General features: G+C 43.4%; 1 protein-coding gene across 1 annotated transcript in view; it reads left to right on the top strand.

Annotated features, from left to right (window-relative positions):
* Window positions 1-20232, top strand: part of ALK (ALK receptor tyrosine kinase) — a 1052109-nt gene that overhangs the window by 46881 nt on the left and 984996 nt on the right. The gene's annotated exons all lie outside the window — the stretch shown is intronic.

The following is a 20232-nucleotide window of genomic DNA, read 5'->3' as shown; positions in this document are numbered from 1 at the left end:
GAGACCCTGTTGATATTTGAATACAGGTGTCATAGCTTCCAGCATCACAGCAACACACATACCCCCATAGTATCACAAACTGACAGCCACGTGGGAGAAAGCGGAGTATAAAGAGATGAAATAACTGCTCTGTCATCCAGGACTAGGAGTGCTTGAGACCGTCTTCATGAGATGGGTCTCTCTCCACCTCACCTGATCATCTACCCTACAGGTTTCATTATCTACTTATCTCTCTCTCTCTCTGTTTGCCCATCTGTCTGTCTGCCTGTCTGTAAGTCTCTCTGTGTGTCTGTGTGTTTGTCTACTTACCTACCTACTTATCCATCCATCCATCCATCCATCCATCCATCCATCCATCCATCCATCCATCCATCCATCCATCCACCCATCATCTCTAGCTCTAGCTCTATCCTTCCTTCTTTTCTCTCTTCCCTCTGCCATTGTACAGCTCTGGAAACATTTTGTTCTATCAAAATGTGCTTCTAAACGTTAATGAAGTAAAAAGACAGGAATTTTTCTTTTTTAAGTAGACTTTATTTTTTATTTATTCCTTTTTTATTGTGCTTTAGAGGGAGTTTACGGAGCAAATTAGTTTCTCATTAAGCAATTAATACACATATTGTTCTGTGACGTTGGTTCCCAACCACATGACATGTGAACACTCTCCCCTTCTTGACCTTGAGTTCTGCATTACCAGCTCTCCTGTTCCCTCCTGCCTTCTAGCCCTTTCCCCTGGGCTGATGTGCCCATTTAGTTTCATGGGCCTGTCTAATCTTTGGCTGAAGGGTGAGTCTCAAGAGTGACTTCAGTACTGAGTTAAAAGGGTATCCAGGGGCCATACACTGGGGGTTTAAATGACAGAACTTTTCAAAGAGGGAGCTGCCAGACTAGTTTTCTATTCAAAATAACTTTTCAGTTCAGATTAACTCCTACCCAGTGGTTTCCAAACTGTGTTCTGAGGCACAGTGGCCCCATTTTGACTCAGCCATAGCTACTTATTTGCATTAGTTTTATACATTGAGATTCCTCTTAGAATTTCACAATACTGGAAAAAAAAAAAAAAAGAGTCAAAAGAAGATGGTGTACTGCCTGTTATAGTAACATGTTCCTGACTGCAAAGAAGCCATCTTAGAAATTGGCATGTAACTTGGTATTTTTTAAAGCGGTTTTTAATGAAAGTGTAAAAGATGCAGATTGTGGATATGGTAAGAGTTAATTCTTTTTGAGAAATTAATCAGAAGTTACGTACATGTCTCAAACTTCACTTCTGTGACATTAGAGTGCTCCAGATATAATTACCCCCCCCAAAAACAAACAAACAAACCCAATGCCCTCGAGTCAATTCCAACTCATAGCGACCCTATAGGACAAAGTAGAACTGCCCCATAGAGTTTCCAAGGAGCGCCTGGTGGATTCAAACTACCGACCCTTTGGTTAGCAGCCGTAGCACTTAACCGCTACGCCACCAGGGTTTCCAAAAGAAGCATTGATGACTTCTTTTGAGTAATTACAGCATACATTCCAAGGCCCTGGTACCCAGATGCCTCTAAGCTTTAACATGGGTTCAATAGTTAGAGCGACACAGCCTCTGGAAGTTCAACGCAGGACAAAACCTGCACTTGTTTTGATGGAACAAAGGGGAAAAGCTCCTTTAAAGAAAGTGGGATCTCTGGAGATAGTAAAAAAAAAAAAAAAAGATAGTAGCTTATAATAATTGGAAAATGATCTGGAAGTCATATTTTATCTACAGGTTTATGTTTTTTTTTTTTTTTTTAAATCCTGCTTTGAATTGTATCATTTCTTTAAAAATGCAAGGAAATGTTAGTAAGTTGTGTTAACATGGACGTAGGTTCCTTTTTTTATAGAAAATACATAATTGATTGGACCATGTGCCCAATGCCTCTAGGCTCAACCCTCCACTCCTGGGAATAGCCATGATAATTGTATGATCAATTTATATTATAGAACTAAAGTCATCGATTTTTACTGGTTAGTAGCTAGCAGGTATATAAGTACTGCTTTTTTCTCATTCAAAAATTTATACACAAGTTGTTTTGTGATTTTGCACTTTTAAAAATTCTCAGGGGATGCTAATGCAGCAGGTTCAACATTAGCCAAGAATTTGTTAAAAATGCAAAATCACAGAACAATTTGTGTATAGATTTTTGAAGGAGAACAAAACAAAACAATGCATTGCCTTTCCCCTCCAAACTTTTAACTCTTATTGATGGCTATCAATAATACCACCACTTCTCCAGTAAACTGGGCTTTATATTATGGTCATCTGAGGAGCCCTGTCACCACAAAGGTTTGGCAATCAAAAAAAAAATGCAAAATCTCAGGGTTCGCCCCAGACCAGAATCTGCATTTTGACAAGATCTCCAGGCATGGCAGTTTTAAAATATGGTCCCAAAGTCTTAGATATTGCTCTCATTGAGAGCTGATGTCTCTGTCCCCTTCCCTTGAATCTGGGCTATCTTGTACTGTTTCAATCAATAGAGAATGGTGGAAGTGATCCTGCATGACTTTTGAGAGTAGGTCATAAAAGGCTGTGCAGCTTTCTCCCAATTCTCTTGGGCTACTCCCTCTTGAGGGGATTCGTCCACCATATAAGAAGTCTGGGTAATCTGAGACAGCCATGCTGGAGAGGCCTCATGAAGGCACTATGGGTGACAATCTCAACTAAGCCCAGACATCTTGCCACCCTTTCCAAAGTTCCAGACATACGAGTGAAGCCGTCTTGGGCCCTCCAGGACCAGTTGATGCCACATGGAGCAGAAGAACAGCCTAGTTAAGCCCCGACTGAATTCTAGAACCACAGATTTTGTGAGATATGATAAAATTTTGGCAGTAGTTTGTTAGGCAGCAAGATCCCTGGCTCCAGGTGAATAGTTTGCCCAGTACCAATTTGAGATACACTGAACAAAATAACATTACACAGGGAGGCATTGAAAGAAATGTCTATAGAGGAGAAGATGTTCCTGATTTTAAGTGGGAATGTTCTTCTTTTGGTCTTTCTTTTCTCATGTTTACTGTGTGAAACATGGCAAGCCTCACGATAAGAATTACAAAACTGGCATCTATTAAGCATCTACTCTGCAAGGCATTGAGCTAGGTGCTTTACTGTGTTATATTGGTTAATCTTCCTAACAACCCTATGAGTTAGGCATAATTTTTCCTATGTTATGAATGATGGAGCTGAGGCCAAAAGGGCTTATATGACTTCCAAAACCAAGCCCACTACCGTCGCAACCATTCCGACTCAACAGCAACCCTGTAGGACAGAGTAGAACTGCCCCATAGCATTTCCAAGGATGTAAGCTTTACAGAGGAAACCCCGGTGGTGTAGTGGTTAAGTGCTATGGCTGCTAACCAAAGGGTAGACAGTTCAAACCCGCCAGGGGCTCCTTGGAAACTCTATGGGTCAGTTCTACCCTGTCCTATAGGGTCACTATGGGTCGGAATCAACTCGATGGCACTGGGTTTGGTTTTTTTGGGTTTCGAATCTTTACAGAAGCAGACTGCCACATCTTTCTCCTGTCGTGTGGCTGGTGGGTTTGAACTGCCGATCTTTTGGTTAGTAGTCAAGTGCTTTAACCACTGTGCTACCATGGCTCCTTATATAACTTACTCAAGGTCAACCAGCTAGAAGTTAAATGTAGGTAGCTTCTCTTCCCCAGGTTTTGCCACCTCTTGATGCGATAAGGCTGAGATGCATTTGCACTCAGGCCAGAAGAGGTACTGCCAGATAAGGGTGCTCTTGCTCCTGTCTTTCCCTCCTGGAAGGAAACAGAGGTGGCTGGCATCAGCAGCCTGAGTGCCAGCTTTTTTCACACCAGCTCTCTGTTGGAAGGGCTAATGAGACCAAGATGCAGGTTAATAGAGAGTTGTGGGGCCAGGATACTGCACGTATATGATCAATTGTTCTTAAGCAACAGGCTCAAATATCATTAATTGACCTGAGAAAAATTCAGTCTCATCTTCAAGGAATGACTAAATCTGAGCCTAGTCCTAGAGCCTGTTGTGTCTGGATGAGCTGGCAGTGGAGCCTGTGCCCCAGGGACAAAAGTTTGCCATGCTGACAATGCTGCGATGCTCTTTGCTCCAGAGTTGGAACAATTCAGCCCCATCTATTTCTCCTGCTTCCTGAAAGATACAGAAATGCCATTCTTTGAAACTTGGTAAAAGCACCAACCTGCCAATCAGAAGAGGGAAGATCATAATTAATGATAATAGCCCAGTTTTAATTACAGCTATTTAGCAAGTTAGCAGAACAATACCAGTAGCACAGCTCGGCACTGAATGGATCAGGAGCAGCCTGCTGTTTCTCTAACCATTCACCGCGCCCCTGGAACTTTGCAAGGCTCAGCACCCAGTAAGTGGAGGGGTGGTGGGCCAGAGCTAAGGTCTTTCTTCTCCAGCAAGGTTTTACCTTCTTGCTTTGTTCCATACAATTTGCAGGTGCATCTGGTGTTTGTTAATGTCCCCTGAGAGCATGAGGTTGATGATGGGCCTGCACCCAGTTGGGGTAGAGGTGAGAGCCAGCATATCCCAGTAAGGACCATTGTTGAACTCTCCATCCATGTCTCATCTATCTGTGCTGGCCAGACTTTGAATTCTAGAAATTAGAGATCCTCCAGCCCAGTGTTTTTCAAATTTCTTAAAGCCGGTGGAGTTGCTCTAATTGAAGGGGAGGGGTGAAGGAATGGCCACAAAATCCTGCTTATCCAGCCTCCATCTTGGCTGTGGCAATAGCCATGCAATTTCCCTACGGGACCCTTAGGACTTTGAAGAACTAGCTCACCATCCTCATTTTTAAGGTGGGAACTAGAGGAAATGTGGTTTTTCATGCCCAAACAATTAGATATTGGAAGAATTAAAACCCAGATCTCCTCTTCCTGCCATCTGATCATTTTAATAAACTCACTTAGATTACCCTTTCAGCACTGAAAATTCAAATCCATCTATTCATAGCTCTCTGGGGACATAGAAAAGTAGAAGCCTACGTAGGATTTAGGGGAAGAGTATCTAAGTCAGTGGTTTTGAAGTTGTGGTCCAAGAGTGGGTTGGAGAAATATGTATGTGTGTGAGTGTGTGCATATGTGTGAGTATGTGTGTGTGAGTTTGTGTGTGTTTATGCCTGTGAGTATGTGTGTGTCTGAGTGTGTGTATAGCACTTATGAACACTTTTTTCTTCATTGAGAAGAGGCTCCATATTGTCCTCAGCTGCTTTTCAGCAGGATCCACAGCCCCTGATGTCTAAGAACCAGTGCCCCAATGTCATTCAGCAAGTCAGCAGAGGGCTCTGACTGATCCCATGCTCTTGCTTCCTTCCAAGGCAATGGAGCACATCAACTTTCCCACGTAGTTCTTCCCACTTCACAGCTAAATTCCAAAATGACCACAGGCCAAATCAAGATAGACCTGATGGGCAGCAAAGGTGCAAAGCTGAGGAGAGGAGCAGGTTCTTTCCCAAGGCAGCCAGGGAGAAACTTACGGTGAGAGTTGACACAGTGGCCTTGTCATTAATGAGGCTGACATCTCTCCAAGGATGGGTCTGCAGAGAAGATGGCATTTCCCCACTCCCTTTTCTGACAAGACAGCAACCTTCAACAGTTGCAGAGGAAAGCTGCAGGACAGAGCCTCTTGGATCTGCTTTAAATCTGCCATGGGACATTGGCAGTCGGTGAAAATCATCTCAGGTGATAAAAAGAGTTGGATTAGCATCAGATGACTATGAAGTAATAATTCGTCCCTTTGAAATAATTCAGGCAGCCTTTCTTCTCTTTGACAGATTCAGCCCGTGAAATTTTGGCCTTGTTAGTTACCAGATTCACAGAAACTTTCTGCCTGCTTCTTGCCACAGGGAAAGGAGTTTTTTTTTTTTTTTTTCCCCCCCTAAAAGACTGGCCTGGCAATCTTTTTTCCTCTTCCAATTCATAAAACAAAGAACAGAACTTTTAAAAATAGTTAAGAAGTATTCAAAAGAGCTCTTTCTTTCCAATTCATAAGTGAGCATGTCCTCTTTTTTTCCCAAGGAATAATAACCCTGTTGCCTCTGGGAGCTAAAAGGATAGAATAAGCTGGTACATTGCAGGCACCCCATCCTTTGAGTCAAGATGAATGGACCATTGTCTAGGAAGTGGGCCCCAACTCGCTCACATTGTCAGCCTCCTACGACATGGACAGAACTGCTGGATTGATTTGGGAGAGGGAGGGCATTAGACGAAGGGGCTGGAGCAGAGTAGTTTAAAACAGGCTGTCAGTTCACGGACTCTCACTAGCCTGATGAGATAAGGATCTTGCACCAGAACGTATCAACTTCGTCACTAAATTCACAGGTTAATTCAGTTGACTTTTCACAGCAAGATTTTCTCTCAGTATGTTGATGCATGTTCTCATGCAAGTTCCTTATCTCATCTGGGACAGACACTCTGAGAAGCAGTGGTCAGTACTTAAGTGCTACAGCTACTAATCAAAAGGTTGGCATTTTGAATCCACCAGCCACTCCTTGGAAACCCTATGGGGCAGTTCCACCCTGCCCTATAGGGTCTCTATGAGTAGGAACTGACTCAGTGGCAACGGGTTTTTTACAGTCCAAAATGAAAGTATTTCCTTGAGGTGCTTTGTCAAAAGGCTGGAAGTTTCCAGGCCACATGTTCTCAGAATCCATGTGGATTGACTGGAGGAGGGATTCTTGGCCTCCAGGCCTTCTGTGTGTCCCGGGTCTGCTGTGAAGGCTCAGGCCATGTGTGGACACTAGCCTTTTAGGACCATACAGGAGAGAGCTCAGCGCCCTAGTTCACTGAGTTCAAAGGGCCTTGTGGTTCTGGAGGTGTTGTTGACAAAGTCTGCTGGGTGGAATTGCCTTCGCTGGGGGACCTTGAGCCCACCAATTTGATGATTCCTGGCATCAGTCATGTTTCTCATCTGCTCACTGCTTGTTCCCTCTGCCTGGACTCTACACGACCAGCCCACTGTGTTCCTGTACAGCCCTTTGCCCTAGCCTCTCTCGCTGCTCCATCTACCAGCCTCACCTCCGGACACTGAATTTCTGGGCAATGTTATCTCCTAATGCCACTTCCTTCACAGATCTGCCGATCCTACAACCCACGTGCCAGACAACCGTAATGCTCCCCAGTCCCACACTCTAGCTCTCTGGTGTGCTCAGTGCCACGTGCTCGTCTGACTCCTCTATTTTGAATTCTATTTGCTCCCTAATCCCACGATAAAGGGAATGCCTTCATCATAGTGGTTGACAACTGGCTCATGTTCCAGTTGCATGGAAATTCCTAGTTCTGATCTAAACTGGGTGAAGTTGTATTAGGAAGTGCCCCAGCAGAACAGTTCAGTGCATTTTCCTAGGAATGAAGGTCAAAGAACAAGAATTTAGGTTTAGGATTAAATCTGGGGTTATTATAGTTTATCAGTTGTGAGTCCTCAGGCAAGTCATGTGACCTCTGAGCCTCAATTTCTCCATTTGAAAAATGCAGGTAACTACAGAAATGTTGTGAGGATAATAAATGCAATAGACAATGTACTTAACACAACAGTTGGCTTAAAATAGTTCCCCTTATTATTATTCAACATCTTAGAGACTTAATTTCCCTAACTGCGCATAGATTTTCCCTTTGTCTTTTCCCTTGGATTTCTGTGGATATAATACTGCGGCCCCACACCAGTATGTCTCAGAGGCAATCAAGTCCCTTTGCAAATGGTAAACAAGTGGTTTCTTGGTAAACAAAAAGCTGAGTACTTGATTTTTTTTTTTTAAACTTTTATTGTGCTTTAGGTGAAAGTTTATAGAGCAAATCAGTTTCTTCACAAATTTATACACAAATTGTTTTGTGACATTGATTGCAATCTCTGCATTGTGTCAGCACTCTCCCACTTTCCACCCCCCGGTTCCCCAAGTCCATTCATCCAGTTTTCCTATTCTTCCTGTGTCTGCTTTGCGGCAGGTGTTGCCCATTTGGCCTCATATACTTGACTGAACGAAGAAGGACATTCCTCAAGTGTGTTGTTGCTTGTTTTATAGGCCTGTCTAATCTTTGGCTGAAAGGTGAACTTTGGGGGTGGCTTCAGTTCTGAGTTAGCAGGGTGTACAGGAGCCAGAGCCTCAGGGGTTCTTCCAGTCTCTGTCAGACCAGTAAGTCCAGTCTTTTTCTTTTTTTCCCTGTGAATTTTAATTTTGTTCTACATTTTTCTCCTGCTGTGTCCGGGGCGCTCTATTGTGATCCCTGTCAGAGTGGTGGTAGCCAGCACCGTCTAGTTCTTCTGGGCTCAGGCTGGTGAAGGCTGTGGTTCATGTGGTCTATTAGTCCTTTGGACTAATATTTTTCTTGTGTCTTTTGTTTTCTTTATTTTTCCTTGCTCCAAATGGACGAAACTATTAAGATCCCAGATGCAACTCATCAAAGTAGGATGTAGAACATTTTCTTTATGAACTGTGTTATACCATTTGACCTAGATGTCCCCTGAGAACACGGTCCCCAGCCCTCAGCCCAGTAACTTGGTCCCTTGAGGTATTCGTATATGTCTAGGAAGCTTCTATGACTTTGTGTACTTGACTTATCCTGCAATCCAACAGAGTGAGTTTTTTTTTTAATAATTTTTATTGAGCTTTAAGTGAATGTTTACAAATCAAATCAGTCTGTCACATACTCTCCCCCTAATGAGTCAGCCCTTCCAATCTCTCCTTTTGTGACACTTTTGCCAGTTTCTAACCCTCTCTACCCTCCTATCTCCCCTCCAGACAGGAGATGCCAACACAGTCTCAAGTGTCCACCTGATACAAGTAGCTCGCTCTTCATCAGCATCTCTCTCCTACCCATTGTCCAGTCTCTTCCATGTCTGATGAGTTGTCTTCGCGAATGGTCCCTGTCCTGGGCCAACAGAAGGTTTGGGGACCATGACCGCCGGGATTCCTCTAGTCTCAGTCAGACCATTAAGTCTGGTCTTTTTATGAGAATTTGGGGTCTGCATCCCACTGATCTCCTGCTCCCTCAGGGGTTCTCTGTTGTGCTCCCTGTCAGGGCAGTCATCGGTTGTAGCTGGGCACCATCTAGTTCTTCTGGTCTCAGGATGATGTAAGTCTCTGGTTCATGTGGCACTGAAAGAGCTTTTTACTCAGTACAATAGCAAGATGGCAAAAAAGCCATTCTTAGCAGAAGATGCTCTACTCAGCTCATCTCCTAAGTCGGGATGGATGAAATAATGGCCTCTACAAATTATAGTTAACAGGTGGGCCCACCACCCTCTGATCTGGTAGTCCATTTCTCTCTTCTGAGTCTGGGAAAAAGGAAGAGGGTCTTCCCAGCCTCTGCTCAGTGGGAGCCAGGTGGCAGCTGGCTACTCCATGGGAACAGTAGCCTCCTGGGCAGTCCACTACAGCCCTAGCATTCCTAAAGCCTCTGTGTGGGAGGAACGGGAAAGTGGGTGTCTGGCCCGTATTTGCTGCTATATTTTATGAACCAATGTTGAACCAAAGAAATAGGTGCTGGACTAGAGCCTTGGGAATTCATGCATTCAATGAACCACATTGAATGAAGGAATGAACAAATGAATGGTTATTTATTTAATATCTGGCATGTGCCAGGCACCATTCTAGGCACTAGGGGCATATCAGTGAACAAAACAGAAAAAGTTCCTGCTATCATAATGTTTATATTCTAGAAGGAAGAGAACACTAAAAACCAAGAAATGCACAGCATGTCAGGTGGTGACAAGAGTTACAGAGAAATGAGGCCTGAGGAGGGGGCAGGGAGTAGTGGGGTGGCAGCTTGTTTATTTAGGATTGGCAGAGGAGGCCTCTGTGCAAGCTGATGCTAAAGCAGCTATGTGAGTGAAGAGAGAGACAGAGCACTGAGGATTCAGGAGAAGAGATCTCCAGGCAGAGAGAACAGCAGGTACAGAGGCCCTGAGGTGGGAGGGTATTTTGGTCCATATTAACTTCCAACTTCAACTTAAAAAAAAGGGGGGGCCCTCAAAAATGTTATATTTCTACTTCTGATACCTAAATGTGATACCACAGGGGCCTAATGAGACTCTGATCCTCAAGCCTGTTGCTTCATTCGCCCTCAGTGTACTCATTTATGATATAAATGTGTGGGATTAGGTTGCCTCTAATCTCCCTTCTAACTGGGAGACTGATTTTAACTCTGGGTATAGGTAGGAGAAGACAGGAAGCTGGGACTTAACCTCACCTCTTTTCCCTCACCCTCAATTATTTCTTGGATCCATCTCCTTTCCTCCATTAATTTAATCCCTGCTTGGTTTGCTCCTGTCTTCTCTCTTGCCTGGGTATGGCAGCAGGTTCTTACTGATTTCTCTGCCTCCTCTTCTTCCCTGTCTCACTGCTTCTCCACCCTGGCACAGGGTGAACTATGTAAAATGCAAACCTGGAAACTTCCAATACCTTTAAGACTCCCTTGTTGGTGGGATGGGGTGCAAGTGCCTCAAAGTGGCATTCCAGGCCCTCCATGATCTGACCTGTCTCCAGCTGCATCTGCTGGTCACTGCTTCATATGCATACATTGGACCGACAATCATTCCCCAAATACAACATGAAGTCAGTCCCCTCTGAAATGTCCTTTTTCTTCCTTTCATCTGAGTACTTATACTCATTTTTTAGGTCTCTACTAAGGGAACCTCACCTGAGGGAACTACTCTAACTCTCCCCACACTCCCCAAGTCTCCACTGCCATTGTGTCACCAGCCCCATGCAGTACTATCACAGTGCATGACACTTAAGTGTGGTGTCTTTGTTTGTTTAACCCTTTAATATCCATGCCTGGCAAATAAGAGGTGCCGAGCTCTGGTGGCATGGTGGTTTAAGAGCTCAGTTGCTAACTAAAAAGGTCAGCAGTTTGAATCCACCAGCCACTCCATGGCAATCCTATGTGGTAGTTATACTCTGTCCTATAGGGTTGCTATGAGTTGGAATCGACTTGATGGCAACAGGTTTTTTCTTTTTTAGTAAATGTTTGCTGAATGAATAACGTAAGAGTCAGGCGGACAGATGAGGGCCAGGAGGAAAAGCTAAAGGCAGCAGTGGAGCATGTGGTTGGGAATGAAGGGGCTAGAAGGTTGGACTTGGTGACCTTTAAGATCCTTCTCAGTCCTGATAATCTAGTTCAACCCCAGTGTTTGAATATGGGTTTTGCTGCAACCCCCCAAAATTTAGCAGCAGCTTACAACACCAAACATTTATGATCCCCTAGCATTTCTAAGATAAGATATCCAGAAGTGGCCTATCTAGGGTTCAGAGTCTGTCGTGTGGTTGCAGTAAAGATACCAGGCAGGGCTGCAGGGTCCCTTCTAAGATGGCTCACTCACATGGTGTTGGCAGGAAGCCTCAGTTCCTTACCAACAGGCCTCTCCACAGGATTGCTGGAGTGTCCTCCCCAGGACCAGGACTAGGGTGAGGCAAGTTCTGGCCCAGGTCTTCACAACGTTGGAGTTAGCTTCACCTGCTTGAGAAATAAGAGTGAGAGGACAAGCAGGAAGTAGCAGTGCTTTATTCTATTCATTAGAAGCCAGACATGGAGTTCAGCCCATACTTAAGGTTGGGGGGGTGGGGGCAGGGTGGGAAGAGTAGCAAAGCATTAGTGGACATTTTAAAATCACTACGTATTTTAACTAAAAACACCCAACAACTATGAGACGTCAAATAATTAACTTTTGATTCACAGGTACTTATTTCCAGCTCTTAGCGTACTGTTAAAAACATGCAGGCACTTGATAAACATTTGTTTATTCGAGAGAAAAAGCAAGAATGGATGGTCAAAAGGTTGAGTGAGTTGTCAGATATTTAAAAAATACCCGGTCTACCCCCAAGAGATTATGATTCAATTCGTCTTAGATGAAACTTGAGCACAGGTATGTTTTTCAAAGCTCCTTAGGTGATTCTAATGTGCAGCCAGGGTGGAGAAGGACGGACTGTAGGTGAAGCCTGCAAGGATGTTCACCTGATGGGTGAGCGGAGCTAGGCATAAAGGTGGGTCTTGGTAGTTAAGTCCAACGTGTTTGTGTCTGTGGAAACCCACCTCCAAAATGATTTACAAAGATCCTTCTGAAATAGAAACTGACTGCTGGTGTGTCTAGAATCCACTCTTGGCTTCCCTAAAAACGATTTCCCTATATGAATCACAGTTGCCCTGCCTGAGAACCTGTGATATCATGCCTGCTCTCCTTTGTCCTTCTTGGGATATTCTGAAATGACATTGGTAATGTGGAGACAAAATCCCTGAAGAACAGAGTGCTTGAGAAATATAAGTGGTGTTTTCTCCAGATGCACGTGCCAGGAGGTCCTGCCTGTGGCACGGTAACTGTTTTAGGTAAGGGTTCCAGCAGCGTTCCTTACTTTGAACATCTGAATTTTCATGTTGGTTTCTGATTTCCTCTCAAAGGGAGGAAAATGTCTTATCTGATGTACCTGGTATTTCACTTGGTCTCTTTGGATTCAGCTTGTCATTGCTGAGATTCTTTCAAGTGTTTCAGCCTTTGTCACACCAACAGAGCATTTTCTGTGCTTGGCTTAAGTTGACAGATGTCAAGTGCTGCTTGGTCCTAGGTGGTGGTGGTGGGGTTGGGTCCAGTGAAGGAAGCCATAGAGAAGCAAATCATGTTACATTCTTTAGAAGCCACAAAAGGAATCACACCAACAGGTGCTTCAGGATGCAAAAATCCTGGTAAGATGGGACCAAAGGATTTGTATGCGTATTTCTTTGCATTCGTAGATTTGATGAGTAGCTAATGGATGCTTACTTGGTGGGGTCATTTCTATTCAGAGTGGGAGAGGTCTGAATGCCCCTTTATGGAGCCAGTAAGTCTTCCACTGCTAAATGTGAGCCATGTTGAAGGAGAACACTTCCAGTGTATATGGGTTCCCATGACACATGAGGATATATCTGCTTTATTGGCTAGAGGCCATTACCTTGTAGGGGACATAAAAAGGATCAGGTCTTTGAGGTCTGAGGCAGAGCAGAAGTGGTTATCAGGAGACTGCAGTCTGGGTAGAGTAAAAACAATGGGTGTTCTGGCTGTTCTGGTGGCTTTTCCATATCAGAAGCCCTAGGGAGGGTGGCTTCAGCTCCATGGTCCTTGCTTTGCCCAGGACAATGCCACAGTGAGACATCTGCCTAACTTTCTTCTGGGCTCTGTTTTGACTACTGATTTGAAATTCTTTTCCTAGAGTTTGGCTTTAGTCACCTTATGGATTCTGATTCTGGGCAGATTTCTAGCGTCTTTGTTTTGCTGCACTGATTTTAGCTGCCCCTATACCACCTATTCCCAACCTGTAACGAATTCTTGAGCATAGTCTCCCCATCATCACCACCAGGCTTTCTATCCTAGGGCCTGTACCTGCCAAATGCCAGTCTTTGGGCGCACCTGAGCTTCTATTGCTCCCTTGGGGCACATGCTGACACACATGGACTGGGCCTCAGAAGCTCTCTGGATCCCACTACACCTCTCCCCTCTGCCACCTCTTTCACTGACTTCACATTTCATCCTCGCTCTGGATAGGATTCTTGACTTTTTATCATTAATCATCAGAAATGATACTTGGATCTCTTGTATATTTGAAATAGGAGCTGGTAGCACTCTGCTGTCACTTTAATGAAACGTCAAAGTCAGTGGCCAGAGCCACAGCTTGGCATGGGTACCACCAGTGCCCCTGATTCCTAGATGGAGAGTGGATGGGATGGTGAGTGGACACAGTGATCTGAGGTACCCACATAGTCTGAGCTGCTTCCAAAGAAGCCATTAGGAATTCCCTGGGCCTCTTCCACCCACCAAAGCAGATGCTGTGTGTCTGTTAGACTGCATGCTTTTTGAGTGGTAAATACTCCAGCCAGCTTGAAAATGAGAAGAGTTGCTTTTGAAAAAGTCTATATTAGAGATGAAAATAATTAGAGAAATATGTATGTAGTTATAGGAGACCTTAGTAAATGTCTAGTTTGTCCACCTGCATTATCTACTCATCAGATGAGGAAATGGGTCTAGAAAGATTGCAGAATTTTTTTATGTCACACTGCTCTCCACCGGTCAGCTGCATTCCCTGCCCAGCTTTCTTCTGACATTCCTTAGGCTTATGATATTCCCAGGTCTTCCAAATTAAGAATGTTCTGGAGACTAGTTCAGAACGATGACCCCTGTCATTGTTCAACTATGCTGGAGTCTTTGCTCCTGAAGCACCTGGAACTTAATCTCAAAAAGAAGGTAGGTGAAGTATGTGAGGTTTCCAGAGATTGGGTCTGTGGGTGAGTGTGTCCAGCATGGGCACAAGATCTTAATGATATACAATCTAGGGCTTGGAGGGCAACAGGCTGCATGGTTTCTGTGACCAGGAGGGCAGGATAGAAGGCCCACCTCTCTAGCAGGCAGGGGTGGTTTCTCTTCAACTGATGAGGCAGATACTATCATTGTTCTCAACTTGTAATTGCTTCTTCAAAGTGAATGCTAGATTTTTATCAGGGCTGGTTTAGGATCTGCTATGAACCAGCTGTGTGACCTTGGACAAGTCTCTATCTCTGGGCTTCAGTTTTTCTCCTCTATAAAACAAGGGAAGTGGCTGATATCTAAGGTGTTTAGGGGATCTGCCATTCAATGATTTGTGTGATATTGGTAATACTCAATGTAGGGTGATCCAAAGCCTTTTTAAAAACACATCTTCAGTCTCTACATGTCTCATAGGCTTCTTATTGTTTGTCATGTAATTGGAGCCACTGGCTGAGAGTAGATTCTAGAATCAGAGGTTTTGTTGCCTACCCCTGCTTTGTTGTTGTTGTTGTTGTTTTCCATTTTTATGCTGCTTTTGCCTGATGAGCCCAAGCTTCCCACTGCTCTTTGCTCAGCCTGTGACCGACCTTGGACTCCTACCTATGGGGACTGAACAGGTAAGACTGGAGGACCCCCATAGGATAACGCATAAACCTCTCTAACACATTTCCTCCAATAAGATTCAAGGAGTCAGTCCAGAGTAGCTGACTGGATATGTCATAGCCTGGGTACTAGTTGCTCTTGGAAATAACCCAGGGGAGCCTGGCCTAGTCTAGAGACAGATTTCCTCTAGGCCAGAGAATGTCTGCAGTGGTGGTTGGTTGCAGTACTGATCTGCCAGGGGATCTTTCTTCTGCAGTCAGCCATCCCATCCCTCAGCACTTGGCTTCTATTGACTTTCCCGAAGTTCACATACCTAAGATGGACTGAAAAGGAACGCGAAGCATGCCCATTCACAAACTGAGGGCTAATGTTTAAACACATTCTGGATTCATCACACCTAGTCCGCATTCCTACCAAGGTGGTTATTTGAACTGCCCTATAAAAAAAAAAAAAAAAAAAAAAATTTTTTTTTTTTTTTTTAATGATCCTGCATGACCATGTCGTTCCTTGTGGGCAATGACGATTGATCTTCATCTGCAGAAAATTTGGAACTCAAACCTCCAACAGTCTTGCCCTGAGTTCTTGTTTTTTTCTTCTATAAAATTCTAACAAATAGAAATGTATAAAGCAGTTAAGAAAGTTTACCAGCAATCCCTAGAGATAACCAGCACTATTAATTTGAGGTACATATTCTTAGACTTCGTTTCTATGCATGGACACACATATCTTTATATTTTTGTATTTTTTAAAGTTTGGTTACATTTTCTACATCATCAAAAACTCTTTGTAAACATGGTTTTAATAAATACTCAATATTTTCTAAAATAGGTGTGTCATAATTGGCTTAACTATTTTCCTAGTGATAGAAATTTACCCTAGATTGTTTTTTAAGTCTTTTTCTGTCGTTTTGCTTTCCATTACACACACTGCCAACTTGCTTCACCTGAGGTTATTTAAATGACGCTTCCATCAAAAAAAAAAAAAAAGTTTTTTTTCCATCAGCAATATATGAGACTATTCATTTCACAATACACCAGTATGAGCATTCCACTATTATTGTAGATGAAGATCATTATTATCTCATTATTATTTAAATTTGAAATTCTTTGATAATTTATCAGGTTTGTCATTTACCAATTGAATTTTCTCATTTGGAACTTTTATGTTTTTGTCCTTTGTCCATTAATGAACTGAGGTCTTCGTACTTTTGGTTTGTTTGTTTGTAGGTATTTTTTTCTTTGCCTATAATCTTTGTTGTAGTTATTATTCCTAGTTCATTGTCTTTTAATGTTGCTCATAACTTTTTGGCGTGCAATCTGATCTATCAATATTTTCTTCTGTAATTTCTTTGTTCTTAAATTTAGAAAACCTTTCCCCCAAAGAGATCAAATACACCTTTATCCATATTTTCTTTTTTTTGTTTGTTTTTTAATATTAAGTTCTTTGTTTCATACTGAATTTATTTCAGCGTAGGATCTAAATTGATTTTCTTCCAAATAGTTACCAATTGTTCCACTATCAGTTTTGAAATAGTGATTCTCTTCCTTACTGATTTCTGATGCTTTAACTTTTATTAGCTCTATTTCTGGGCTATTCTTTTTCCTCAATCTCTGTTAGGGGTAATGCCAAGACTGTTAGGTAGTTACTAGATCAAGGGACATAGAAAGATATCAATCCTACTCTAGTCTAACCAACACTCCTCCCTTTGAGGTCCTTGAGGAAGATATATGCACAAGGAAAAAGAAAATTGAAGTAACCTTTTATTATTAGTTGGGCTGGGGCGCTACACTTTATTTTTATTTATTTATTGCCTCTTTTGCTTTTTTTTGTGAGTGTTTGCATTTTAGGCTGAGTTTTAACATTTTTTTTTTTCTGCCAAATTTACAACTCATCTCTTTTCCAGGGGCATTGTTGCTAAGGGATGTTTTCTGAGTTCCTGAGGCAAGGCTCCCACCTAAATTAAAATGTAAACATGTATGCCTTTATCAACAGGTTGCTAAAGTTAAGTTCGTGGTTTGTGGAAAATGCCCTTTCTCTTCTGCCTGTGTTTTTTCTTTAGTTTTATAATTAATTTTTGTTGTAGCTGTTGAATACACGTTTTGTTTTTGTGATTCAAAACCCTTTCCCCACCCCACGGAAAACACAAATTGTGTGTTATGTATAAGTGTCTGCGAAGACGGAAATTCTCCCCCAAACTCTGTTTCGACTGTGAACTTTGGTGTTGGCTACTCCTTCTTGTTGTTGTTGTCAGTTGCCCTCTGGTTAATTCCGACTCATGGTGAATCCCGTGTGTGTCAGAGTAGAACTTTGCTCTGTGGGGTTTTCAAGGCTGTGACCTTTCAGAAGCAGGTCACCAGACCTTTCTTTGGAGGTGCCTCGGGCTGGGTTCTAACTGCCAACCTTCTGGCTAGTGGTTGAGCGCTTAACCGTTATGTGCTACCCGGGGTCTCCTAATTCTATTCTAATTCCATTCAATTCTGACCCCTGAAGCAGCTTCTCCAGCTCTAATTCTACAAAGTATGTTATTGCTGTTGATTCCAACTTGCGGCGACCCCAGGTGCGTCAGAGTAGAACTGTGCTCTGCAGTTTTCAAGGCTGTGACTTTTTGGAAGCAGATTGCCAGGCTTCTGGGGGTTGTACACTTTAATGTAGATGCTCTAATTACCCCTTGCTGCATAACAAACCACCCATACTTAGGCATAAAATAACCATTTTATTATAACCACTGATTATATGAGTCAACAATTTGTAAAGAACACAGCAAAGATGTCTATGTTTCATGATACCTAGGGCTGGGAAGACTCAAAGGCTGGGGGCAACCTTGATGGCTGGGGGCTGGAGTCATCTGAAAGTTGTTCACTCACATGTCTACTGGTTGATGATGGCTGTCAGCTGGGACCTCGGCTGGAGCTGTCAGCCAGAATACCTACATATAGTCTCTTCCTGAGCTTCCTCACAGCATGGAGGCTGAGTTCCAAGAGTGAGTGCCCCAAAAGAAGTAGGCAGAAGCTTTGCTACCTTATATGGCATAGCCTCAGAAGTCATGTAGGATCACTTTATATAGTTAAAGAGATTTTTGTCAAGGAAATGGCTTATTTGGTTGTAGAGGCTGGTAAGTTCCAAATCTGTGGGTCAGGTGTAAGATTGGAGACTTCTGACTCACGTAACTTCAGGGACTGACAAAACCAAGTTGGCAGATCAGATGGCAACCTGCTGGCTCACAGGGCTGTAGAAGCTGGCAAATCAGGCCATGTGATAGGCTGCTGGCTCACAGGGCTGTGGAAGCTGGTAAATTAGATCAGACAGCAGACTGCTGGCTCACAGGACAGTAGAAGCCCCCAAATCAGGCCAGATGATAGGCTGCTTGCGCACAGGGCTGCAGAAGCCGACGAATCCTAGAATCAGCAGGTCAAGTGGCAGGCTGCTGGCTCAAGTCCTAAGAACTGGAGGTCAGATGATGATGAACTACATGTTGGATCCAGAGCAAGAGAGAGTATGCCAGAGCATATATTAGATTCAGGCCGCACCCTCAAGGAGCCTCACCTTACCAGAGCAAGGTGGTGAAATGAGTAAGGCTGTGACTTGAATCACACCATTTAATAAGGCTGTGACTGAAGACACACCCCATAATGATCCTGCCTCATTACATGTAGAGTTTTAGAATTTACAACACATAATTACACACTACCACAAAATGGTAGACAAGTACATCAGATCACAAAATGGGACTGGCTTCATCAGCTCCAAAATGAAGGATGATTACATCATTACATAGCTGTCAAATTACATCATTACAATACTGTCAAATCACTGAGAATCATGGCCACCCAAGTTGACTCAAACCTTAACCATCACAAAGGATTAACCTTCCTTGAAGGGAGGTGAGGACACAAAAAAATCACTTCACCACCTTTGACATGCTCATTTGAATTCTGGGCCTCAATAAAATGGGAAACTATTTTCTGGAAACCACCCCCCACAAAACCAAACCAGTTGCCATTGAGTCAATTCTGACTCATGGTGATTTCATGTGTTTCAGAGTAGAACTGCTCCATAGGGTTTTCAAGTCTGTGACCTTTCAGAAGCAGATAACCAAGCCTTTCTTCCGAGGTACCTCTGAATGGGTTCAAACCACCAAACTTCTGGCTAGTAGCCAGCTGAGTAGAATCTAACATTCTACTGTCATGTAATGGCGTGTCCTATGGAACGTGGCTTTGGCTGGAGGCTTTCATCATATGATTATAATAATCCTTTCACACTTCAGTGCCAGACAGATTTGGAATTTTGTCTCTTAAATACTAAGCCAGTATATATTTCAGCCAAAACTGGCATTTTTGTAAATGGCAGAAAGGACTAGACATTTACAGTTTTAACAGGTGCCCCAGGGTTCTGGTGTGCGCTGCCATCTGTAAACCACGGATTAGAGAAAGCAGAAGCAGAGAGTCCCAGGAGCCTCATCGGGGCTCCTGCTACACTTGCCTTGCCTACGGGGCTGTTGGAAGAGCTTTGGAGTTTCCAGCTCATGATTTGTACTCTATGTGGCTCATTTTCAATAGGTCTTTCTCCTTCAGTTCCTTCTCTGTTTCAGTATCCCTCAACCCTTTAATCATGATGTTCTGTTCGTCTTCTAACTCTAATTCCTCCTCATGTAGGTTCTTTTTAGTCATTCCCAGGCCCTGGCTAAATCTGCATGTCATAGTTATCACCCTGGGGCATTGGGATATAGTTCATAAATTTAGCCTGTAAACAGAATTGGAGTTTAAGCTCCTGATTGTCATGCTTCCAGGCACATGCAGGTTTGGTCCTTAGACAGGGTCCACTAAAGCCTCCAATTCCTACTGCTTGCCACATACTGAACTGGCACTGTCCTGTGAAAGGCATCCAGTGTTGGCAGCTCCACTGTACGCAGCCCCAAGTGTATTGTATACCCTGAGATGTCAAATACTGCTCTGTAAACACGAATGGATTTCACTACCCTCGCTTTCACTCAGTTACCAGAGAGTCAGTGGGGGTTAGTTCAATTCCTGGAGCTGTACTAGAGATGAGAAATGATGTGGAGGAGGGACAGCCGGTCTCCTGAGGGGCAAGATGGCTTCATTCCACTTCCTGAGGGTGGGAGGAGCCCCTCTGCAGCCTCTGGGCTGGCCAGGGGGTCAGTCTTTAGTTTTCCTCTCGCTTCCCCCCAATACTCTTTTCTCCTCTGCCCTGGAGGGCACTGCTGTTGCTGTGGTTCTAGAAACAGTGGAAACAACTGTTAGTTTAGTTTAAAAAAAAAAAAATGCCATTGAAGAACCAACTCCCTGCCAAACACAGTGTTAGATGCCGAGGATACAAGGCTTGATAGAC

This window comes from Loxodonta africana, chromosome 12, assembly GCF_030014295.1.
Source record: "Loxodonta africana isolate mLoxAfr1 chromosome 12, mLoxAfr1.hap2, whole genome shotgun sequence".
In the NCBI taxonomy this organism is placed as follows: domain Eukaryota; kingdom Metazoa; phylum Chordata; class Mammalia; order Proboscidea; family Elephantidae; genus Loxodonta; species Loxodonta africana.
Note: the sequence above shows the minus strand (reverse complement) of the source record. Positions and strands in the feature narration are given on the sequence as shown.